Source organism: Xylocopa sonorina, chromosome 3 (assembly GCF_050948175.1).
Source record: "Xylocopa sonorina isolate GNS202 chromosome 3, iyXylSono1_principal, whole genome shotgun sequence".
Lineage (NCBI taxonomy): Eukaryota > Metazoa > Arthropoda > Insecta > Hymenoptera > Apidae > Xylocopa > Xylocopa sonorina.
In genome coordinates this window covers 14773068-14799188 of record NC_135195.1, presented here as the reverse complement: position 1 = coordinate 14799188, position 26121 = coordinate 14773068, and the positions used below count along the sequence as shown (strand labels likewise).

Sequence of the window (26121 nt, the reverse complement as noted above, 5' to 3'; positions counted from 1 at the left end):
GTAGGGAGTATACAAGTTACCGTGCGTTTCAATTGTCACATCTTCTATTATCCTTCATCGAAGAAAAATTGCTTGATTTTTGTTTAAAGTATCGTCGACGAGAGACCCGTACAATCGAACCAAATCAACTCCAGGCTGAGCATTCCAGTGGCGTTGCGTTTCCAATCAATGGTATCGCATAATTTCATCGACCTGCCCGCCTCGTTAATACCGTTTACGTCGCGATTCGGCTGGCCACAGATCCGTAGGATGAAATTCGCATAAGTAACGCGGCGGGTCCCGCGCGTTGATCCGTCATTCGAGATGCGCGCGTCGCCGTTTCGAGGTATCGCGACGCGCGCGCCGGCCAATGAGATTAGCCGAGCCCCCGGGCAATCGCTAATACTCATATAATTACTAATAACAGGAACCCGTTAATATATCACCGCGAGGCGGCCGCGAGGAGATGCGTATCGTAAAATTGCATCGGACCCGAAATTGCCGCGCGGCATGCAAATGACCTTAAAGTAACGCGTAATCAACCGTGTCGTCCGGTGCGAGCGTCCACGCGTTATTACCGCAGCGACGCTCGCGCGTTCCCGCTTTAAAACTGACGCGCGCGCGCTTTTTCCCCGTTGTTCTCTGGTAAACAAATTCGTTTCGGTGTAACGGTTCGCGTTACCTGATTACTCGAGTTATTTCATTTATCATGGACGAGAGTCATCGAACGCGGAGCGCTCCCCGCGTTTTACGTGACTTTCGTGCAACGATATACGTGACATTCCTCGCTCTCATTTTTTCCTGGTTTTTTTTTTTAATATTCACGGATTCGAAAATCGAGGGAATATCACTGTACGAATATTTACAGGATTATCACCTTTTCTTCTGTTTTTTTTTTTTTTTTTTAACATCGAAATTGTACCCCTTTCCGTGTTTGTGTCGTTTCAGGTGACGTTAAAAAACGTGCAACGGAGCGTACGCGTTACAGAGAGAGGCGCGCGCGGTCTTTTCTATCGCTCGAAGTCGTCGACTTTCGCGAAAGTTCCTCCCTGGAAAATGGAAGAGTAACGCGGATGAAAGACGGCCGTCAGAGAGTTTCCGGCGGATAGGAAAAGTCGGCCGTCGCGGGCCACGTGAAACCGGTCGAGCCATCCCTCTTTGCCGCGTGTGCGCGCACACGTACCAACCGGCACGGGGAATGGAAATATAGGCGGTCATCCCTTAAACCAAAGTAACGACAGCCGACGCCGTGGGCGTCCATACGTCTTCCACCTAAACCGACCAATAAATCGAAGAAATCGATTGCTGATTGAATGGGGCCAAGTAGATTGCCGTTTACTTTCCCTCTTCGTCTCCTGCTACGGTGAGTATGCCTCTCCGTGCATCTTCTCGCCGGGTTTCCGCTCTCTTGACGCCCTCGAGGCGTGAGCTGCTTAACCGGGAGAAGAAGAGTCGCGTGGTTAAACGTTGGCGAAATCTATGCCCGCGATGGTTCGGGTTGGGTTAGGTTAAAGAGGAGGAAGGGACGTATTGTTGGGGGTTGTTTGATTTAAGGAGGGTTTTCACACATAACAAGGGTCGAAAGATCGTTTTCTCCTTTGTTCTCCGTTAGAGATGAATGCTTTCTAGTGTTCGAGTTGATGCTGGCGCCATTTTTATTCCGCACCGCGTGAAGCATCGCGTGCCTTTGTTTCTCCTTGCTTTTTGCTTATTCTGTTCTAGGATTATGAAACGGAGGGGGGGAATCGCCTCGTTTTACACCGATTCTTTTCCGCGCTCGTCGCGCGGCGTGTTTTGTGCGCCGTTAGAGCGGTGGCGGAAGGATAGAGCGCGTTTCAACGGAAGAATGCAACGAGAGGAAAGAAATAACGATCTTTTTTAACGCTCGCAATGAAAAGTGAAAATTTCGAATTAAATAAAGCGTTCGCGCGATAATTCCGTGAATGCGGGGAAAGTTGGAAAGCGAACGCGACGAAAGGGGAAGAAAACAAACGGGCGGGAGCGCACACGTACATCCCTGAACGCGAAACGGAAAGCACACGACCGTAGAGCAAATATCGCGTTGAATGGTGGCCAGCGACGGTGTATTCAGGGGCTCGCCGCGATTCGTCTTTGTACCTCTCCAACTCGCAACCGACGAGCAACCCTTAAAGTACCTACAAATCACCGGCTTCCCAAAGGACGTGTTTCCACTTCCTTCGAAAACTAAAGGCAACTCGATCCCGAGAACCAGTCAATCTGGGACTCTGAAATTTTAATCGACGCGGAGCAACCGCGATCTATCATCGTTACGTTCCTCCGGTTACGTGTTCGATAAATGAAAATTGCGTTAACCCGCGCGGGGTTCGTAACGATGGTGCATTTTTAAAGCGGCTAGCCGCGCCACGACTCCTCGCAACAGACTTATCCACTGACTGCGTCGAACTGCATTCGAAAAGAGGAAACTTACAATCGGATAGTTTCAACAGATAGATCGGAGTAAAGAAAATTGGTTTTTCATAAATTTCACGCACTTGTCATCAGCTGACACCGAGAAACTCGATCAGAACCTTCAAAGTTGATTATCAATCATTCGCCACAAACGATGGTACACGAATTTCCATCCCCTACATTAGCGAAACTTAATATTAACCAACAAGAGTCGAAGTTTCGCGTTGGGTGTTCGCTCCAGACGCCAAGAGCGACGCGTGCGGCGTCGATCTCAGCTGCACACTCAATCGCGGCCAACATATTGCGTCTGATACGCTATTCCGGCTTAAATAATACAGAACAGGGTTGTAATTCGCGGGGGACCGTCAACGTCAACCGTTCCCCTCATCGAGCTGGAATTAGGAGGGGTAGCACGGAATTTCAAGGGGTTACGCTGATCGTTGATCGGTCTATCGTGGCATGTAACCCTGGCGAAACGAGGAAAGAACGAGTGACGAAGTGGTAGAAGAGAGAAAGAGAGAAAGAGGGGCGACACCGCGAAGGGGTGGCTTTAAATGATCTACGGACGAACCACCGCATTTCTGACGTGGATAATGCAACGGGAATGCACGGGATGCGCAGCTGCGAAAATTAAAAGTGTAAGTGGAAATCGATGGCGCGAATTTCGCGTCTCCTCGTGTCGTGGTAATTTCGATCGAACCTGGTGTAGCTGCTAATGAAACGTGGATTGGACGATACTGGATATATCGTTGGATACAATTCTTTTATACGGATTAGCGAGTTGATGATAAGAATCGTCAAGCATTGGGAGATATTTTAGAACTGTGAGAGAAGTATGAAAGAGAGCGATGAATAAGGGAAGATCTTCTTCGTTGCGTTGTTCGTTACCTGCGAAAATGTGCGACGATTCGCATTTCGGGGTACGCGAATTTAACGTCGAAGAATCGACGTGCAGACGTTAATAATCTAGATATAATTCCATTTGAACTGTCCATTTCCGCTGGAACACTAATTGTCATTTTCGCCGTCCTGTTCCCGACGCATGAATAGCCGAATGCAATTGGGAAACGTACCTGTCGCTCAAGGCTTATTGAAAAAGCTCTAGTGACAATGAAAGAACGAAATCATTATCGAGCTAACGTGTATTCCAGTCGGATGTCTCGCTACCAATTTGTATCCCTCCGTGATAATTTATACCATGATCCAATGAATGTTATACGCGATAATTTATGTCCTGGCCGTGTCGAAAAATTTGCATATCGCGTCAAGATTCGATATCGCAATTTCCATTTACACGGTAGACCTAATTAAAATTAAATTCCAGCATCAATCTCGTACGGAAAATTATTTTTTCATGTAAAACCGACGCAAGGTGTAACGAGAGATGGTATCACTGAACTCGAAAAACGGTGAACTGTTTTAATTGATAAATTTTAACGAAACTTGAAGAACAATATGTATGTCGAGAAGTTAATTTTAATTAAAAAATCCGCGCTTCAAGGTTTACAGCTGAAAATTTTCATTTATAGCAGTAACGAAAATTAAAAGATGTTAAATAATATTCTATTTTTACATAGAAATGACTTTCAAGTACAACGCGAGTAGGCGCCTAGCGCATAGCACCTGCTGCACGCACTAGCAAAAACTGAAACACGTACTATGATCAGCGATGTTTCGAGCTCGGCCGCTAGAGGGATGCGACAATTAAGTCTTTCTCGCAAGAGATAGTTCACACCGCAGTATTTATAAGATGAGTCATCGCGTAACGAAGTTGTCGATGCGAAATCGCGAGAACGATTAGCATACGACGAAGAGCATCTTTGCGATGCCTTATGGATGATGCTGCCGTTGTGCAGGAATGTCGCGATGAATTCCCTGACCCCCTGCGACCAAAGAGTGCGACGACCCTCAGCCCTCTGCGACCCAACCCTGCGATGCCCCAAACCCTCTGCGACCCCAACCCTGCGATGCCCTGAACCCTCTGCGACCCCAACCCTGCGATACCCCAAACCCTCTGCGACCCCAACCTCCCAATGAGAACCCACCCGACAAGACAACCCCCATCATCCCCACAAAACTACCCCACCCCCACAAAGAAACTACTGCGACCTCAACCTCACAATGAGGACTCACCCCAACGCGAAACTATTACCCCCTCATAAAAAATCCAAAGGAATATTGCAACAGATTTTTAACAATATTTTTAAAATTTTTATTACAATGATTAACCATTCAGAAGCCCTCGCGGACTCTCCCAATCGGACTCAAAGCTATTGCTACACGAAAACCGTAGTTAAAGGTACGATAACACTCTTTGAATTACTTTCATAAGCACATTACCTGCACCGATACACGTTAATTTGTCATTACTAGAGTTCGCGTTTAATTAACCCGACTTTTCAACTTCAAAGCGAAGTACTTGAATCACGCTAATCGCGAATCGTCGAAAAAACAGGAGAGAAACCCGGCTGTTTCGCGTGCAGCGATCGTCTCCGATCTACATTTTTAACTACCCTCCGCCCCATACCCCTGACCAAATCCATAGTCACGCGACATTGATTCGCCCTGTCCACGCGATATTATCTCCATCCCCGGGAACGCTTTTGCCCTCCGCCTGGTAAAATATATCGCGTCGTCAATTACGTACATCCAATCGAAACGGACAGAGATCAAGGAGTATCGGGCACGCGATCGGTTTCTGATGGCGTCCCTCTCTCTCTCTCTCCCTCTCTCTCTCTCTCTATCCCTCCAATTCGATACCAGATAAAGATTGCCTCGACCGGAGTCTCTCCTTCCCTGGTGTCGCGATGTAATATTTCTAAGTTGCAGAAATATATTGCAACAACGCTGGAGGCTCGAGCATCCCATAAACCAGAGCCCATCCGCGATGAACAGAGACGAGGCATCCGGTAACGCCGCGCAGGACGGAACGGGACGGCTGGGTATCGAAGTCTAGGCAGCTCGGCTCGGTTGATATTGAGAAACAAATTGAATCTGAACGGTGTCATAAAAGATGGATATCAGGTTGCACGTGCCCCGTCCCGCCTCAAATATTGTCTACAAATTCGTTACCAACTTCGAGCCACCACCTCCTCCCTCTCTCCCTCTCTCTCTCTCTCTCTCTCCGTCCGTATCGGACTTTATCAATCTCTCCAGCTGTCGGTCCGTATTCTAGCCATCGGCCAACTTTCGAGGCTGCGCGGGCACGGAGCTCGATTCGCGTCGTTGATGCATCCCAGATGCGGATATAATCGATCGGTAGCGCAGCACCGGAATCGTGGGTTCGCGACTTGGAACAGGTTGACGCGATAAAAAGCTGATAAACGCTGGGGAGCGTTGCAGATACTGCCAACAGGAGTTCGAGAAGGCTTTTTGTTGCACCGGCGGGGGGTCGTTAAGGGAAAGATTCCTCCCAACGTGGGCCACTGGCTAAAGGGAATATATCTGGGTTTCTTGCACCGCGCGAGCGATTGTTCGAAAGTTTTTCTTGTTTGTTAACTGGGAGATTTTGCCTTCAGACTTAAGTTCGTCGGAATATCGTTGCGTCTAGAGCTGTAAATAGCCGCTGTTGGAAAATTGACGTCGGTTGATCGTTCGTACTCGTTTAATTCTAGTTTGAAACTTGCATCGCGAAGAAAGGTGTTCCCAGCAGCTAGAAAAACTAACCGGAAATTAGCGAAGTTCTTGTCCAGCGATGGAATTAAAGCCGACTTATTGAGTCGATGGTGTTCGCCGCGATCTCCCGTCCGATTCTGACACGGTAAATTCCGCGCGGAGATTTTACACTAATTTCGAGAGAATCGGTGCGCATCGTGTACACGATTCCGGGCAACAATTCGGCCCAGTTTCCGCTCGAAGAACGAAACTCCGTAATTGTACCGCGGCGCTGTTCCCGATCGGGCGTAGAACGCGGCGGCGAAACGACGCGAAATTGGAAAACGGTCGATCGCGGGAGCGGAGTGGAGGCCTGTATTCAGAGTTGCGAGCGGATATCTGCTTGTATCGGGGCGCATTATCGAATGGAGCAGCGCGGAATAATAAAACGGATCGGCGCGCTCGATAAGAAAGGAATACGACTCGAGTCGAACACCGGGGCCCGCTAATAATGCAGACATCGCGATCCTCCTCCTCGAGCGTTTTCACCGTTAAAGCGCTTAAATAATCGTTTATTCCTAGGGAATTCGCAGCCCCGCCGAGCGGGAGCCTGGTGATCTCGAGGATATTGCCTGGCTGGCGAACGTGTTATTGGAAACGGCACGAATAGCTACGCCGTGTGCGACGCCGCGTTACCGACAACGGGCAGGAGCCTTTCGTTGCCTCCTCGCCGGGCATTAACCAAGTTGTCGGGTTACACCATCCAGCCGGATCAGTTTCAAATCAACCCTGGAATACTAACAGGATTTCGGAAGCCTGCGAATATTTCACATTAAACCGCGCGTCCTTCCGCGCGATTCTACGTCGTTCTACTCGAAACCAGCAAAAAGCAACCGCGGACTCGAGGTCTCGATTGGCTTCTAATTAACAGCCGACGAGTGTCCATCCGTTTCTTCCTGGCCAGCGAAAAAATGGGTCTCGTTACCGGGACCGCGTACGTGTAATTAATAACGCGGGCTCAGATCGGGCTAATCAAAAAACCATCCCCTGTGCACGCGTCGGGAGGAGAGGAGGGAAGTTCACCGTGCGCGAAGCTGTCGAAAAAGAGGAGGAAATTAGACTGCTTTTATTAGTCCGGCACTCGCGTTCGACAAATACGGATGCAAATGTAAAAATGGCTCGGACTCAGCCGGACCGGAAACCCGTTTCATTCATATTCATCTGCCGGCCGGTGGCCGTCGCTGCGTTGCCGTTGTATAGCCCGCGGAATTTCTTCCATCGCGACAGTCACATTCAATCAACACCGTACCTGTCTCTACAGGCTGCTTCAGAAGTAGAGGGTTGAATTATTCGAGCACGCGTCGTTCGTCGGTCGAGGCGAAGGAAAGTGGTTTCAGCGCGAACGACAGGCTTCCTGTACGCGAACATTTTTGTCTGGTACGACTGGACAGGTTGATACCAACTCGATACGAGTGTTTCGTTCCGGTAAAACGACTGTAAATGAGAAAGTATCCCTTCGTCGAGGTATTCGTGGGATGTTCGTTCTTCTCGCCACTTGACTGCTCTCCAAAGTGTCGTCTACCGTTTCTGAAACGCTCGATAGATGTACGCGTTTATGATCTACACGCGCAGGCTACGGGTATGGAAATAAACTGGTGGCACGGTATTTTTTGCCCGCGGCATGGAGCCGAATCGGGCGTCCCCCTCGAATGTTTAGCAAAATATTTTATGCGTTCCAGAGAGGGTGGGAATCATTGCGTATTTACGCGGCGAGTCGCGAGAGCGCGGCACTGTCGCGGAAAAAACCACGGGATTTCCGGACGGAGGGGCCGAGGCTGGCCGCCTGGCTGTTTGCGCTCCGATTTGTACCTACCGAGCGGCGATTAAACGCCGGGTTACTTTTTGACGTGGTTAGGGGATTCGATGGGGTTTTAACTCCCCTTTTTGCGGAGGAGCGAATCGAGTTGGACGTGTTGCGTTTGCGTACGGCCAGGGGGACGCTTAAGAAGCGCTTTATGGCTTCCTCTCTCGATTAATTATTTTACACGTAAGAAATTGGCGATAGGATTACAGTAAAATCGATGACTCAGCAATCAGTAGACGTGCTAGAATTTTATACAACTTGTTCTCAACGCAAGCTCATTCAAATGTTTAGGCAAGACTTGAAAGAGGGGCGATGCAATGAGAAAATGCACATGACCTTCTTCGACGTTTCACGCACCTGGCTATCCGATATTTCTTACAAATAAATCGCTGAAATATCGTTGGAACGCGAGATACGTTCCGCGTTCGAAATCCTCGAGGAATACCTCGAATTCTCGGTTAACGCCGTGCGAAATAAGACAGGACGATCGCACGGGCAACGCTATCGCGCGAATAAGAATCGAATCAGGCCGCGGGACGCGGCGATCCGTGTTTCACGAGCGCGTTTCCTCTCTGCCTCGGGGGGGCGGCCGCGCTAAAAGCGAGTTTCCGTAATTCCCGCTGATCCAATTACGCTAACGCGGGGAATAAGTTAGCGCGGCGCGGCGCGGCCATAAGCGCGCGATTTCTAAACAAAGCACGAACGCCGAAACGCAGCCCACTCTCCGCCATCCATTCTTAAACCGCATCCAACCGGCTAATTCGAACTCAAATAAAAGAGTTTCGGCTGGGAGAAATGGAGCGCCCGCCGGAACTTCGACCGCCCCTTCGCCGACGAACCTTTGTGTAAATGTTACGTAGCCTCGTTTCCGGCGCCAACGCCTCTCGCATAACTCCTGCCCTGTGCCTCTCCGGGGCAGCTTCGCAGCTCCACGAACTTGTACCACGGGTGTGTGCACGGGAAAACTGTCCATCTTGAATATTTTCGGTGCGTTAACGATACTGAACGAATCTAGACAGGATCGCGATGCTTCGAGGGTCCATGTATTATTTATGACCAACTTTCAGAGGACTTTTAATAACGGCGATAACGCGATGATACTAAATTCGAAGAGTAAACGGGGCAATGTAACACGCTTCCGATAGGAATGAAACGAGCCGACGGAAAATAGCGGGAACACAGTGCATATCGAGAATATTGAAATGGTTGAATGAAAGCATAGATATACACGCAACGTCGGCGGTACCAGCAGTCGCTTTGTCTGGCCAATAGCGAACGCGATCAAACATTTCACCGATACGTCTCTCCTTTCGTCGTCGCCGTATAAACGGACAATATCCAGCGAAAACTGTTTACGTAGAGAATCGATAGCCGCTTGTTGCGTCCTCACGGGCCACGTTTCTTTCATCCGGCGTAAACACGAGCCAAGCCACTCGAATCCAGCGCGGCGTCCGCTCGTTTCGCACGAAACCGTGCGCAAAGGCCACGTAGCCGTCCGCCTTTGTGCAACGAAAGACCGGGGCCTCTCTGTTCGCTTTTATTAGATCCCCGTCGCGACTACGTGTACGTGAATACGAAACTTCGACCGACGTGGGCGAGAACAGGCGCGCGCGCGCGCGCGCGCTACGCCCATGGATCCCTGTGAACTTTGCTCCTCCTTAAACCAGGCGAATTAAAGGGCATATGTTGCCGCGAGACGAATTGTAAAAAATCCTCGAAATCCCTGTTAAAGACCCCTCTGCGCGATCTCCATACGCGCGCGTTCCATCCCTTTTTCATCGACACGTGGGTAAACAATCTGAATGATCTCTGTCCTCGTCCATCGCGCCCTTTTCAAGCCTCTGTTAACGCTGAATGTCTGCGTTTCGGTTCGTTTTCACTGCGCTGCGCACACCTGCGCGACGCGTTGGTTGTACGAGTTTCACGAGACGCGACCTGCAGTGCCGACGGAGTCGCGAATGGACCGTCGAGTTGAATGAAATGGATTAGACGGCGTGGGATGACACGAGGACCGTTCGAAGTACCTTGTCGGGTTGTCTATTGGATTCTGTACGGTTTCATGTGGACCGATAGCGAGATTAATTCGATACGGTGCTAGAGAACGCGATACAGATGGCTGAGCGTGTAGAAGATCGGTATCGAGTTCGTTACACTGACGCTACGTGGTTGGAGAACACGTTACGCACTGGGGTGTTTAACGATTTATGGTTTTTTCGATATTTTTTTCCTTTTCTGTCTGAGTGGGAAGCGAGGATTGATTGAATGATTCCTCGAGGTAAAAGCATCAGCTTCAAGGTACATATATTTACAAAAAAATTATGTTCTGATTTATAAAAGTGAGAAATGAATGGTAGACTTGAAATCTGCGTTCGCGTTTATCTCTGCTGTCTATAATATCGAATACGAGGGGATTGAGTTACGGTGCTGTACAATCTTAAATCAGAAGTGTACACGGATTGAATCAGTCAGTCAACCAGCGATTTCAATCACCGACGTCGGAATATCAATTAATTGTAGGAATTACCGGGCTGATTAGCCGTGATTAGTAAGTATTGCTCAGTAACTTCCCATTTGGCGGACGTACGTATGTACCTGCTCTCCATTGGGACAGCTGAGCGATATGGTGTAATTAGGACACGAGTCTGGTCGACTGCAGCCGCCATATTTTACATTGTATTATATACGTCGTCCTCGACGCTATAGCGCCTACCGATGAATACAACGCCACCGCAGGTATACGCGTCCTTCGTACTCGTACGAGAGAATACCGTTCAGATTTAGCGTATGCGATACGTCAGTGGGAAGAAAAATTCATTTCCATTGAAAATAGACAAATACGTTTCCATATTTTCGATTCGCGAATAAAAAATGAAATCGAAAATCGTTCGAGAACGACGAGAGAGCTTGCTCGTTTTAATAACATTGCTGTCCGTTTGATTCGAGATAAACCCTGCGAGGACTGTTACACGGGACTGGTAACCATAGGATTCTGATGATTCGTCCTCATAAACGTCAAATGAGCCGAGGCGTATCCATCGGTTGAAACCGTTACTGTCACTCCAGCTTGGGAAGAGTTATGCGTTTATTGACGATGTCGTATGGGCTGGGCGGAACCCTCGGTTATCCGTGAGCCACGACTGTCTCCGTTTGCTACGCTATTTTACCTTGATTAGAACCGTGTACCGCTAGATTTAGCCGTTTCTAAAGAAAGATTGCACCGATGCATCGATTCGAATAGCGAGGGGGAATAGAAGCGACGGAAAAGATTCTCGCAACACTTTGTTGAAATTTCGTAACGTACCTTTGAAATGGAAAATAGAAATAGAAATTTAAACTCTGAATTTCGAGTCCTTTGCAGCAAGAGTTAAATGAACTAGGAAAAGTTAGCGAAATTCATGGCTGAACAATTCATGGTTTAGCGCAGCCGTTAAATTGGAGTGTTTCAATGTGTTCCGTAAAAATTGTACCACAAAGGCAGTTGAAAGTCGCTTACAATGGAGAATGGCGCAGTTTGCTGGCTGAAAAATAGAGCAATTTTAGAAACGGCGGAGTTTCGTATTACTATTTAAAGTGAAATATTCAGTTCCCCGCGGAAACAATATTAGAAATAGTGTAAAACGTTGAACGGACCCCGACAAAAGAGTATGCCCGATACTCGAACCAGAACCATTCATGCGTGGTTGCATAATAGCAGCTGGTATCGATTCATCGCGAAACCATTACATAAGTGCACTGTTCCTTTTAACAAAATTTTGGCGCTACGCGAAATTCCTTTGAACCAAGAAATACCTCCGCGCAATAAAGGGGATATTCCGCCTTTAGAAGTTCTCGAAACAGTGTACCGCCATTACGCGTAATGCTTTCGAGGCATCCGCGCACCTAATTCCATTGCAAACGATACGAAAGCTGTCAAAAATTCGAGATCCCCTCGTCACTCTCCTTTCCAGAAACAGATATTTATTAAATGAAACGCGTAACCAACCGATCCACCGTCTAACAATCCGTTCTCCATCCGCGCAGACTGAACGAGCCGCCACCCGAGGCGCACCTAAACCGCAATAAAAGAGTTTCGCAGCCAAATATCGAGACAGCCGGCCACGCCGTGCCTGTCCAATAACGGCGCAAGTTTTTCAGCTGGAAGGTGCCCCGGGTAATCGGTCTCGCTCTATCGAGTAATAAATTTCGTGTCCGCGACGCCACGTGACCCCGATTCCGATCCTCGAACGTTGCCCCATCGTTCATCCTATATTTTATCGCGTCGCTGAAAATATATTCAGGAAAATCCACCGTAATCGCCGACAGTTCTCCTCTTCCGCCGCTTCCTAACCGCTTTACCCAGCACGCTCCGGCTGGCTAGAGTTGGCGCACGGCTCGCGAATATAAGGGGTTGCTAGCGGACCAGACGAGCGCATGGAAGAGGAAACCCGCGGACTGAACTCTCGCTGGTCAAAGTGTACGATTAAATTCGAGTTGCTGCACAGGAGACACGCTGACGAAAAACCGTGCTCGAGTATCCGAGCTGGGATCCCGTCCGCGTGACCGCGGATCAGCTTTCGGATTCGTCGAGGATTTCGATCATTATCCCTCGATAAGAGCCGAGGACACGTCGCTGCGAATCGATGAGGGGCTCGCGGCAGCCGGTCGGAGGGTTGTTCTTTGACGCTCCCGCAAATCCGTGCGCGCGAAAACGATTAAGCGCCGGAGCGCCGGGCGAACGAGACGCGCGTCAGGGTGGTTCGAGTTGCGGGCTCGTTGTACCCGGTGGTTGGGCTCGCGAGCGATAATTCGCGGCGGAGTCCTGCGCAAGGGGGATTTTGGGATTTGGTAATTACCGTGGGACGATGGTTTTTGATTAGATGGCAGATCAGACGACGACGAGGGTGGCGACGAGGGACACTCCACTGGTTTAAGAGTGATTTCTTGTTTGGGATCGGGGTTCTTTGCGATGGGAGACGGTGATCGGTTTAACCCTTTCATCGACGGCTATGTAGACGAAGTTACCTCGCTCCCCTTCGAGGATGTTTCTCTTTAGAATAAATTAAAGGGTGTGGACGCTGTCGGTTGTTTATCATTGAGGACGAACGAACGATTAACGAAGTAGATGGTGAACCACAGTTCATCGATCACAGTCACTAAGAAAAGAACGAGAGGAAACATATTTTTAACGTACCTCGTATGGATTTTTCTATGTCCAAGCGAAAAGTGCTGCTGCGTTTAGGAAAATAATAAAGTAACCAACATGGAGCTAAAGAGGAACACTTGTACACCTCGGTGTCCACGAATGCGAGGTATCGAAAGGAAAATAAAAAAGAGTCCTCGTCGCTGCACCGTCAAAGGCAAACTCCAGTTCAAACACCGCAATCTCATTGCAAACGCGTCTCCCTGGCGAGGTTCGCCGCGGATAGGGGTAGCGGAGGAGGGCGGGGATCCACGATGAAACGGGCGTATTCCGGTCGCGCTCGCGCGTGGACAAAACATATTTGACGGGCGGACGCGCGCAAGTCGGACCGCATTAAAATTACATTACTTGGCTAGCTGTGAATCGCGAGACGCGACGGCCGCCCCTTGATTACCGGGTTTAATAAATTTCCTCGGGATTAGCACGAACGGGGCTGCGGCGCACGTGACCGGTTGGTAAAACGCGCGGAGTATACGCGTTATTGCAAGCTGGGATAAACCTCTCTTTGCGTACACCCGTGGAAGTGTCAGTTCGCTGTTCGTTTAGTATTAGTTCGGGATCAGTGAACACCGCTGCAATTCCATAGATCTAATCACGTATCTCCTCGTCCAATCGCGACACGAGCTCTTTTAATTCTGCATTTCGGTGGCCATATAGAAAACGCTTTGTCGCGTAACGTTCTTAGAGAAGTAGATCTTAGTCACGCCATCGCGAGTCTTCCAATAATGACGAACGCGAATGGTCTGCGGCTGCTTTATTGCCTCGTGATCGCGCCGCAGGATCCTTTTCCGCGCGGATTGAATCGTAACGGGCGGAGCGTAACAACACGGAGGCGACACGTGTCGCGCGTCTCGCTAATACCCGCTGAAAAATGATTTCGCGAGAGCCACGGGGCGCCATCGTCGACGAACGCGCGATTAAACGTCCAATAAATAGTAGCTGGGGCTCGAAACCAATGAATTCCCCCTTTCGCTGCGTCGTAGCCATGATTATTGCGGGTTCTAATGATTTTCGAAGATTATCGTGTCGCACGAGGTGCACGTGTTGCGAGGGTTATTTATGCGTGTAGTACGAAACCCTCGCGAAAGGTAGGGCGAGAAGGTTTTGTTGCGGCTGAAGATTTAGGGGTGAGGAATTTCATAACGTTCCTGCGCGCGCGCTGCTGGTAATTAATGTACGTTTATGCGAAAAAGTATCCACGGCCCAACTTAATCCGATCCACCGACTTGGTCCACCGGTAAATCAGCAAGATGGCGATGGCACCGACGATCCATCATCCTCCTCTCTGGATTCTATTTTGTAGCATGCGAATCAGAACAAACTGTGGCTTAACGATAACGAGAGTCTGAGTGGCGTGCAAGGGGGTGGACGGTTCCGTTGCGGGGGCGAAGCGCAGCGCGAAAAAGACGAGGAAAAGGGTCGACGCTGGGCGGAACGAGCGGAGCGAGACAGAACGGCATTTGCACTGGCTCCCGGCCAAATCCCACCTCATCAAAATGTCGGGAAGACGGCTCGGGACGAGTCAAGGCAACACAGTCTGAATGTCATCCCTTGAGGAAGTATCCTGCCTAGATCTGAGGCTGCACGGAGCAAGGGGGAGGTTGATATTTTTCGACGATGTACAATATAAGGGGTGGAGGAGTCGCGACGAATACGGGGGGTGCCGCGAGAGTCATCGTTCATGCTGATCCGACCGGCTCTTTGATCGCCCTGCTGCGCCGATCAGCACTTTCACAGCGATGCGATTAATTGTCGCGCGTAGAGGGATACTTTCTCTCGCGTGTAGCTCAGCGAGGAAGACGGCAAATGTTGCAATTTTCTTTGACGATTAAAATCGAAGGGAGCGTTGTACTTTTATCCGAAGCGCTTTGAAAAGTTCAAGCAGAACACTCTACGTGTAATATCGTATAATTCTGCTAATTCTAAGCATGATACTTCTTACGTTCCATTCCCTTTACTCCGCATACATCTCGATTCTATAGTATTTATGATATACCCTGGCAACCCCTGGAAAGACCGAAAAATAATTAACAAGATACCATTTCGCGTCGGCAGCTTATTCACCTTTGTCCGCGAGCGCAAACGTTTGTCTGTCCCAAAGGATTGAGAGGTCACGCGACACGAAACGGGAGGAAACGAAACGGAACGAGCATTATCATCGACAGAGGGAAAACGTGGCGTCGTTCTGTAGCTGCGAATTCGCTCAAAGAGCCGCGTCTCCCTTTACGCTCCGTTTTATTCGACGGCTACGAGTAGGAGGCGGTAGTATTCTTTTGAAAAAGGGACGATCGTGTTTCGTACAATAAATGTTCTCCGTTTTCACAGACGGACGGGCCCACCTCCCTGCCGGAGGTGCCTCGCCGGAAGCTGCAAGCATCCTATTATAGACGCGCGATCGCCACCCTCGCCCCTGACGCGCACCCACCGCCATCTGGAAGGAATTCTTCGTGGCCGATATGAATGAATAGCGACGACGTAATAAGAGATGAATCTTTTAGCGATCTCTTCGTTCTCGTTGTCTGTCTATAATTCCTCGAGCGCGTTTCGTTCGCGTATAACATGGGATAAGGATGCGAAGCTGTGCGCGAATCGATTTCGCGACGAGCAACACCGTAACGACGCGTTCTGAGATCCTTTCTGCTGGAATGGTACGGTTAATTTGATAAATATCTCTCGTTCTCTTTTTTTATGTCCATTCCTCGCTGGACAATTTGTATTAAACAAGTTTCCGGTTTACGTTCGTTCAGTTCACACGTGTTTGTTTTATAATAATGTAATTCATATTAGTCCCCGTTGCAACTCGATATTACGAACGCGTTCGACTAACTTGTTCGACGAAACATCGGCAACAATATTGAAAGCAGCGGATGCGCCTCGCGCAGCGTGTTTTCACGTACATCGAGCTAGCTGCATTTATTTTCGTTTACAGCGGCAAGCAGGCTTTCGCGCGCGTCCGCTGGCTCTGTTTTCGCAGATTTTGTTCCCCGTCTACGCGTTCAACTATTTTATACGGTAATATATTGTTCGACAGTGGAACAAACTCACAGACGAAACGCTGGGACGGACACTCTGGTCTACGCGGAAACGAAAAGCAACCATCGAGCCGCGGAGAAATTTCACCGGGAAATCGGATTCCTGCTTTTGTTCCTCTATACATAATGCATTCCTCGCTCTATTTCGGTTATATTTATCAGAACAGAATTCTTCGGAAGCATCGCTTCGAATTTTTTTTACGCGTGGCAAATATGGAAATGAACAGAAAAAAAGAGAAAATATTGCGGAAAATATAAAGTGATTGAAGGGTGTCGCTTAATTTACAAACTCAGGATTCGTTTCGCAATTTTTTTATCGGTACACCACTATTTCTATTCGATGCTTTCCCAACGCGCGTTCGTTTTCAACTTTTCCAACAACGAATGGCAGTCTCTCAATAAAAAAAACTGCTCACTTCCAATTTTGCGATGATTAATTACGATTTTTTAATTCGCAAAAAAAATGTTTCTATTCTCTCGCCAAGATTAGTTCGCGGGTGAATATTAATTGGGCGTTCGTAGTTTATTTGCGCGACCCCTACGCACGCGTACATCCCCGTCGAGGCAGACACGATTCAGTGTTTTAATAACGAGCACGGCAGAGCTTCAGAAAAGTTGTTAATTAATTTTTTACCGCGATGGAGAGCATCTAAGTAGCCGGATCGTTAAATAATCCCGAACTTTCATGGTCACGTACACATCGCGCGTCTCATTCCAACCACCCCTATTGCAACGTATCCGAATCACCTTTTTCTGCTACGCATCCCTAGTAGCGACTTTGCCTCCCGCCCCTTACGACACCCAGTCACCATTAGTTCCCCTAATTTTTTACACGCCAGAGAAGCTCCAATTCAGTCTAACAACGCGCGATTACCGATCCTCCTGGAGCGTTCTCCGCAGCACGCAACCGTGGCCATTAAAATAGTGTCCGTTAGATTCGCCTTGGGGTGGGCCCGCGATTGCACGTTTCCCGATCAGGCTTCTCCGTTTCGTCCATATGCCCACCGCCACCGTGACAAATTAGTGACGCAGCTTTAAGCTAGCGGACACGTGCGCACGAATTTCGCAGCGGCGCAAGGTGCACGGTACCGGAAACTCTGGCGAGAAGGGGCGGATTCGGGGCGTGTGTGGAAGCTGTTCGAGTGGAATTAATGGCTGAAGAATGATAAAAGAAGGGTAGTTGGGCTCTATGTCTGTTTAGAATGTTCTATGAATATTACTCAATGTTTTTATCGTCGATGTGAGGAGATTAATCGTTAAGTCGATGGAGAGAATAAAGTGATGTGTCATATTTCAATGGACCAAGTATAGGCGTTCTAAAGTGCAAGAATAGGAGATAACCTTGGACGGTGTTCACTCGTGTTCGTTACAATAGCAGCATCTCACCAAAAAGAGGGATGCATTTCCATCGAGCCTGGGTTGTGAATTCCACTCAGAAACGGGAAGCACGCGGCAGCCTGCAGAATCGTCCGTGTTCTACGGATTATCTAAATTAACTACGAAACGATTACGAATGCAGCGCGGGAGAAAAGGGATAAAGGGTGGAACAGCGAGAGGTAACAATGGACGTAGGAAAGTTTGGAAACTCGCTGCGTCGAACGTAATATCGCCAGCGTGTTTCACGAGTTTGTGCGATTTTTGTTTTTTTCTGTTCCTTTTTTTCCCGTTTTTTTTTTTTTTTTTTTTTTTTATTTTCTTTGTGGAAGGAAGAGAGACAGGACCTTGTTATTTCGTTAGCTCGCTTACAATGCGCGCCGGCAGCATTTTTGGGGAACAATGCGAGCGAGAGCGTGGCCGCGTGCGTTCGCCCGAACAAAAGGGGCCAAGGGAGGAGAGAGACTTCGCAGCGAGAACGATAATTAACGGCTTTGATTCGAACTTTCCCTTTGTTTGTCCTCTCTGACGTTCTTGTTTATTGACCGTTAGCAACGAGCTTCTTGTAGCTTGCTGACTCTTCCACCATTTCCCACCCCCGTTTCGCACCTACGTTTTTAATGCTCCAACGAGTGGTCAAGCGACACGGTTTCGCGATGGAAAACTCTTCTGGATCGATTATTTTGACTAGAACGAACAGTGACGAGAACGACAGAAGTTACCAGTAATTTTTTGTTTTAAAAGAGAATCACGCATCGAAAGAAACATCGTCAACAATTCGAAGCTTGCCTTCGTTCGATGAGCAAGCCATCAGAAGGTTTCTCTTTCAGCGATTCGTCGCGTGCGCTTTAATTCTCGCATACGATCCCCCCTGAGAAGCCTTCATCCCTAAACGATTCAGAGCGATGCACACGTATCGAGCTCGAGCAGACGGATTCGCAGACGATCGGGACGGGACGACACGTGCGTCGACGTAACGTGGCATTACTCGTTGAATCGTCCGTGACGGTGATAGGGGACGACGCGAGACGAGCCGCGCACCTGGCAATATCCACGAGATTACAGGTTGTCGTGCCGTGTTACGCTTTGGTGCTCATCGTTCTGGAAATGAATAAGTATGCGTCCAAGGAGGCGCTCCCCAGCCCTTGTCGCAGGTGGTCTCCGCGGTATTGTTCGTCCCACTTATTTCGATACGCTCGCCACGATCCGCTGAGGAGTCGAAGAAGAGGGTGGACGATGCTCGCGAGGATCGCGCGAGGAATTTAATAAACGGCGTATATTTCGATTCGTACTTAGTTAGCGTTGAGCTTAAATTAGCGTTCGACGATGTTCGATATGAGTCTTCGTTTCTTAACGTTTAGTCGTGTATATCGTTGCTTAGTAATGTTAGTTTTAAGTAGAATATGTTTCGCAAGCTGCTGGCGGAAAGTTTTGATGAGGACGTTCAAACAATTGAAAAATATTTGACGCCCATGTGTACTCATTTACTCAAAAGTGTTACGGGTTGTGGAAGTTCTTGCTAAACGACCGGACAGCTGACCCACTTGGGAACTAAAGCGATCTCCGCTCTAACAAATTTTCAAAACCTGTTTCCTCGCAGTTTCAGCTACATGTCACAAGTTCATCAACAGGATACGGTTCTTAAACGTTGGCATAGTTGTTACGGTAGTTAAGAACTCTTGATAAGATACATTTGCTACGCGAATGCGTGAGGCTTTCGTGTCTTCTTAAACGTTTGAATGAAACAGGAAGCATGAAAGTTTTAACTAGTTCACCAGCGTACACTTCCTCGACACTAATAACCGACACAATTGCTTGATCAATTCAATACCTTGACTATATTTGTTAACATTAAATTACACATGATCGCTGGATAAGTGTATTCGAATAGGAACAACATAAGCCTCGCGTATAATATAGAAGCAGTCGTCCATGAACGTTCATATGGCGTACAAAATAACAGGTGGTACACAATACGCAACGATGACTTGCTCGTTCTAATCATCGTCGCATTCCCCAGCTACCTCCTCCATAACGGACTCCCAAATTTTCGAATGCTACCCTAAAACCTACGGACCAACACCAGCCAAACACTCCATTATCTCTCACCAGCCAACCGATCACCGACATCATTAATCATCGCTTATCCCTTATTCATAGATCGTCTCCCTATCCATCTAAACAGGACAGCAGACAGTCATAAAATCGTTAACGAAACCTCCGCCCCGTGGCGGAGGAGCTTTCACCGTAAAACGGTAGATTTGCCGAAAACCGTGCGCTCGAGAGTTTGAAAAGCGCGACTCGACGACCACTCTGGGTGTAATTGAAATTCCCTCTGAACGGTGTTTCCCAGCAATCAGTTTCATTACGCTCGCCATTGTCCTCGGTCTATCGTCTGAATTTGACGCCCTCCGAGTGGAGGGCGCCACCGTGCGCGCCCGATCCAGTCGAGGGCGGAATTTTTAAGCGGGACCGCGCGCGCCATCCTCGAGCACGGACGGCGGCGGCGGCGGCGGAACGATTTTTATTTCGCGTTTAAAAGGAGCGACCGTCGCGTATCTGCCGCCGCGCGGAACACTGTAAATGGATATTCCCGGGGGACTTTTTCAGCGCGAATAATTAGGCTATAGAGGACGCTTCACGGTCGCGTACGAATGCGAACTTCTGCCTCAAAGATTTCGCTCGGCTCCGCCGGCGATGAGGTTTGAAAAGGGGCTCTCTCGCCGCCTGGTGGGGTTATATAGCGGAGGCGGTTGTCGCTTTTAATTTCCTCTCGAATTTCGGCTCGCGACGCGCATTTTCCCCCGAATGGACTCCTTTAAACGGGCGCAGAGAATGTCGAGCGCAACCGTCTATTCTTTCCATTAAAAAATTTCGAAACCAGAACGACCCTCAATGGGAATTCCGTTCCCGTGAATGTCTTCGACGACTGAAAGGGCTCTGGAACGCTGGCGCCGATGCGAACTCGCCCGCTTAAGCGACCCAGTTCAAGCGGGACGCACGCTTTCCACGTTCGAGGATGTATCCTTCGTCTTTGTCGAGTTGGTCGAGGACTAATTGCGATTTTTTTTTTAGAGATCCGCGATTTAACGTAATTCCAGGATTGAATGAACGTGTACAACTCCATTTACCTTCTGTTCCTAAATAGACTTTCGGACTCAATGGCGGTGGGCTTCTTTGGACGGCTCCAATTTCTAAGCGCGGTTAATCGATTCGCGAAATGTTGAACGAGGAGCTCGTCTCATTTCGCAGCTGTTATTAAACCGCCTCGATATAGATCCCTGTAAATTAAACAGGGGTCTATACGCGAGAAATCGATGGCTATGTGGGTAAGAACTTGCGGAAGTAGAGATTGTCGGAGAGCTCTGTAATAGCGAGCGCTGTGGATGTCGTCGTATGTTCGCGGCGACCCGTTAACGAAGGCTAAAGATAGAGAACTGCATGAATGAGAAGGAATATTGTACATCACATCCGAGCGCTTCGCAGCGAGCTTATTTCTGACGCGATTTGCCTGGCACGTGCAGTCCTATTTAACAATCCGTTCGCGTAATAAAATCAACGAAAGTTGATCGTTTAATTAACGCATAAAGAAAACGTGGCCGTCGTATTTAACTCGAAATTGAAGCTTCGCGTCCGTGGAATAGAGGGATACGTAAAAAAGTCTGCGCGCTCGAAACTGGAAGTACACAACTCTCGATCCAATTAAAACGACCACGACTATTCGCCCCGTCACGATCCCTCGCTCGTAACTTAACGCCGGCCTCGTTAGCCCGATTCTTTCTGGCAAATGGAAAACGTGATGTCGCCGCGGAGCAAATGATTTGTACGCGTTATCACCGCGGGAAATTCTACGACGTTTGAACTTCCACGCGGCCCGCGATTCGCAATATAATCACGTTCGACTGGCTTTAAACTAAGCCCGCCTTGAGACCGATCCGGCTGAGGGAAAATTAAAAGTGGAACCCGGGCCCGGGCGCAGAAGTCACGCGTGAAGAATCGCTCGGAATAACGCCGGTAATGGAAACGTTTAACTTTCTATCCACCCCCCAACTACGTTACGGATTGACGAAAACGCTCGGCTTCTCGGCTGGTTTGCGTCCGGGAACTGTTTCACGGATCAAATGCGAAACATCGATCGATAACGCGGGACTCCCTAGGAAATTATACAACGGTGGACGTTATCAAGTAATTATTTTTCTTTAATGGTGACAACTCCTTCGAAAACGTCCAATCAATTTTTATTTCCCACTGAAAAGATTCTCTAGCTTGATCTTCAAAAGGGTCACGTTTATCATAAAGTTTATAAAGATTTTATAAATGTTTTCAAGCATTTCAAGCATCAAGCAGTTATAAATTAATTGTAGCTGTCATTTCTCTCTACACGATTTTTATAACACCTTGTTACAATCTGAAATTTCACAGTACGCTCGCGTATTACTTTTAGGAGGACCCAACGTTTTCCCACGCCACGACCCGAAAGTTTTGTATCACCGGAAAAATGTGATTTTTCATTCTTAACTTTCTCCGTTTGATAGGCTTACGGTTTGACGGTAAACCGTAAACTTTTTCCGGGGGAGTTCTCGTCCGGAAGGTTTGCCGGGCGAGTATCGATCCCCCATCCGTCGCTTTTATTTTATCCACGTGAAAAGTCGACTAACAGAAAGCCAAGATGCAATTTTCTATATAGGGCAGAGTTATCTTGTGCTGGTCCCTGGAATCAACTCAACCGAGGAAAATAAAGGATAGAAGAATTTCATTCCTGATCCTCCAATATGACGACGTCCCATCTTCGAACGTTCAATCCGCTCCCGCCATCGTTTTCATTCGCAATTATATCACACTTCTGACAACGGTTATCGAAACTTGTTAATCCAGCGTGTATACGTTACGCTTGATTTGATCCTGCTGCGTCAAGGATTCGGAGATGTATGAAATGCAAAGTATTAAATGTGAAATGAGAATATAGAAAATGGTCGGAATATAAGCTAGGTAAGAAGCAATGGTATCATGCTAACGTAGAACCCCTAACGTCATCGACTGAAGTTTTATCATGCATACTTTATGAGACCAGTTATTTGAGATTCAGCTGACGTGTGACGTGTAGGTTATTGTACTCCGCGAAGGAGTGCTGTTTAAAAGTAAAATAGAATGTCAGAAAAAATATTAACAATCCATCAGCGATCCGGTTTCGCGCGATAAAAGTGTTCAAAGATCAATTATAACTTTAGTTAAAAAAAAATTGCGGAGATAACTATCGCACTAAAATAGCAGAAACCAATTTGAAACGTTATAACTGGTCCCAAGAATTCCTCTCCTTTTTAAAACGCTCCTCTCGTTTCTCGAACTATTAAACAGCAAGTACTCGTCGAGCGTGTACTACGATCGCTTCTCCGTAGATAACGTTAATTAGTTTCTGTATCTTAACCGAAGTGGCTGTTTTTACATCGAAATAGAGTATTCCTTCATTGTCACGGACAGTGTCTATCCTTCGCCCAACTTTAATTATTCTCTTCATTGGGCAATCTAAAGTTTACTTCTTAAGCGTTTACCTCGAAGCGCGCGACTCGCTCCGTCGAAGCCAAGAATGGCACTCGGCATTTCTCGCATTTTTCATATTAAAATCGACCCAAACGTTAGCAAAACTTTGATTTCTCGCGATCTAGTAAAATATTCACTCGATAGCTGACGAAAAATTCGTGGTTGTACCACGCGCAATACCCATGCACTTGCAGTTGGCGAGAGCATTCCTCCTCTATCTGGCCGCGTCCGCGGGTCAGCGCGCACCCCAATAAGCGGCGTGTGTCGGCTGGTCGAGAAAGAAGAGGGCACGGATCCGCACGGAGGGACGCCACGGTGGTGTAACGTAGCCAACCGTGGCCATTACGCGGCGGTTAAGCCGGATGATCGATCGATGGACGGAGCCGCAGTGGCGAGTGCCGCGCGGCGGTACAGATAAATTAGATGGGGCCTGTCAATAACGCTCGTTAGCGTGGAAAGCGCGGAAAACGCCGCAAGGCCAATTATGAAAAGCGCAGCCACGCCAGCCGGACGGGCGGAACCGCGAAGTGCCGCGCGGCCGTGAAAAACAGAGCGCTGCGGCTCGTTTGAAAAACGAGCCAGGCGAACGGAAACGGCCGGGGCGAGTCGAAAATGAATTTGCGGTCCCTGGTCCGATGCGCCGTGGCCGACGTTCGGCTGCCTCGTTATCAGATGGACGTCAAAACGCGCGTACGATAAAGCTTCCATCCGCGAAGGGCGCGCGATGGACGAGGTGGGACGCGGCTCCAGTTCCCTCCTCCTCCATCAACCCCGTAAACCGCTGTCCCTTTCACGCCTAATTCGTCCGACCGCCGCGTAAATCGAATTAATTGTTATTCAGCTTTCGATCGTATGATTTCGCGTTCCGTCGACGGGGACAGCGCCACCTGGACGGAACGCATTAGCCGCGTGAACGTAATTGGCCGGTGGCCGGTGGTCGGCGTCGTTTTTGCTCGATGACAGCTACGCCGCGCCGCTCGTTACGCTCTCTTCTGGGTGGGAATTTCGTGCTGCGTTGCGTTGCACGACCGCCCGAGGGTGGTGGGCAGGGGCGAGCGCGGGATTTGGATTTCATGGGCTCCGCCAGGGTGGCACGGGGTAGAACGCCGGGTGACTGACGTTTTGTTGCCGTCACGGCGTTGTTTGGCGTGTTGTTATTTTCCCGGCCGAGTATTTTGTTGTTTCCGGAGTAAATCAGTGTTATCGAAAGTTATGGACAACGGTTGGATTAAACAGACCGGTTGTTCATTTCCGCTTATTAATATTCTGTATTAATATTGAACAGTGGCTGTAACAGCGTTAACATTCGTCAACCGACGCGGTCCATTCGCGCGTAACGCGCGTAGTCGGTAATTCGGAAACGGGGTGAATTGCCTTTGTGAGGCGTTTCTCGTGACAATGTCCATCAAATTCTAATCTTATCTAGCCTGTGACCTTTGCTATCGCGATACCTACGTATCCTACTCCTGTTCACGCTTCTCTGTCAACTCGAGCCTCGCGAAAAGCCCGTCAGACTGACCGATACACCCCTTACAACTCTCCGTACAGCCCCACAACCGGTTCGCACGCGCCATGAATCGAATCTAATCAGAGTACACCTTGGCGTTGCTTTAATCGCATTCCCAATCGCGATTTCAATAACAATTTAACCGTAACCAGTTTCCAAGGGTTTTATCATCGCGCGCGGAGGGTGGCGCGCGCGGGCGCGCAGCCGTGGTTCACGCGCGCGCGAAATTCGCCGGGAATCCCGCGTGAAATTCGCAATGGCCCTGGCAATCAGCCGCCATTCTCCCGTTGTTGCGTCGCAGTTACGTGCCGCGCTTTCGCGCGTTATTACGCGAGTATGCGGCGACCGCTGGTCCGCGCCGCGCCGTGGACCTTTTCCTCGCTGCCTACACGCGGCACGTACGTTCCCCAAGGGGAAGCCCAGGCTTAATTAAGCGAGCACCGTCGTCGCTCGTTCGCCTCGGCTTATTCGAATCCGGCGTCCATCCGACGCTGCTATTTAAAACACGCTTCGCAGCCTGTTCTTCTGGTTCGAGCTGTGTCATGCTATTTGTCATTCTTTGGGGACTAATTTAACGGTGGTATCGTCATAGGAGAAAGATGGTCAATGTATACGAAAGTGTTCATGGATGGATTACAACTATACCTCGAGCGGAGAATAAATTTAATCGCAAAGTTGTAAGTTTTATAAGCAGCAATAATGGAGAAATGTTAAAACGAAAGGTTGGGGTGTGTAAAAAGAATGCGAGTAAATAAAGTTGGTTAAATTTCAAATGTTTAAAAGAGTAGCATTAAACGTAGAGGGAGATTTTTCTCGCCATCGTAAATGTCTCGCGGGACATATTCCGCGGACGGACAGCGGGCTGGCCAGTCGCGTAGAATATCGTTATACGGGCTGATTAAACTTCCCTGTAAAGTTACATTAAATTCGTGGCTGTTTAACCTACTTGCGCGATGTTGTTCCGTGATCCTTGCCGGTGATGTATTTTTTTCAGCTACAACCTTTTCGCATTTCTATCCTTAATTACGTTGCCCGCGGCTCGTTGCCGCGAACTTCTTTTATTTCCGGTCGTCCGCTCTTCAAGGGCCAACGAAACATTCCATAATTGCGCTGCGTTATCTTTGCAACGAGGGGGAAAAAAGGAGCGAACGAAAAATCGGGCTCGCCATCGCGCGATAATTGAAGCCACGTTTGTTTTTTTTTTCCCTCCCTCCGTACCTCGCGCGCGAATTTCTCCGAACGATTCGCGATAACTCCAAAAAGGAGAGGAATCAAACGAATCAATTCGAAACTGGAAATATTTACAGGAATCGATGAAACGAGAGTTAAAGTCAAATTTAATCGATGAAATTTTGTTGGTTAAACTTTAAGCGCGGTGTTTCCCCTTTTTTTCTGTTTTTTCATGGAATAAATAAATGAAGAGCTCTCTCTGGAAAACGCGAGGGAACTCCGTTTCGTCGCGTCGATTTATAAGCACGAAAACGATGAACATTTAACAGGAATAATACAGGCTTCGTTATTTTCTTTCAATCTACTCCGTTACTTTTACTCCTCTTTTTTCCTTTACCTACCTTGATACAAGTTATTACGTCGTTATTCCCCGGCAGGCACACCGGGAGCGTAA

General features: G+C 48.5%; 1 protein-coding gene across 4 annotated transcripts in view; it reads right to left on the bottom strand.

Annotated features, from left to right (window-relative positions):
- Ten-a (Teneurin-a transmembrane protein) overlaps window positions 1-26121 on the bottom strand; it is a 568813-nt gene that overhangs the window by 226494 nt on the left and 316198 nt on the right. The gene's annotated exons all lie outside the window — the stretch shown is intronic.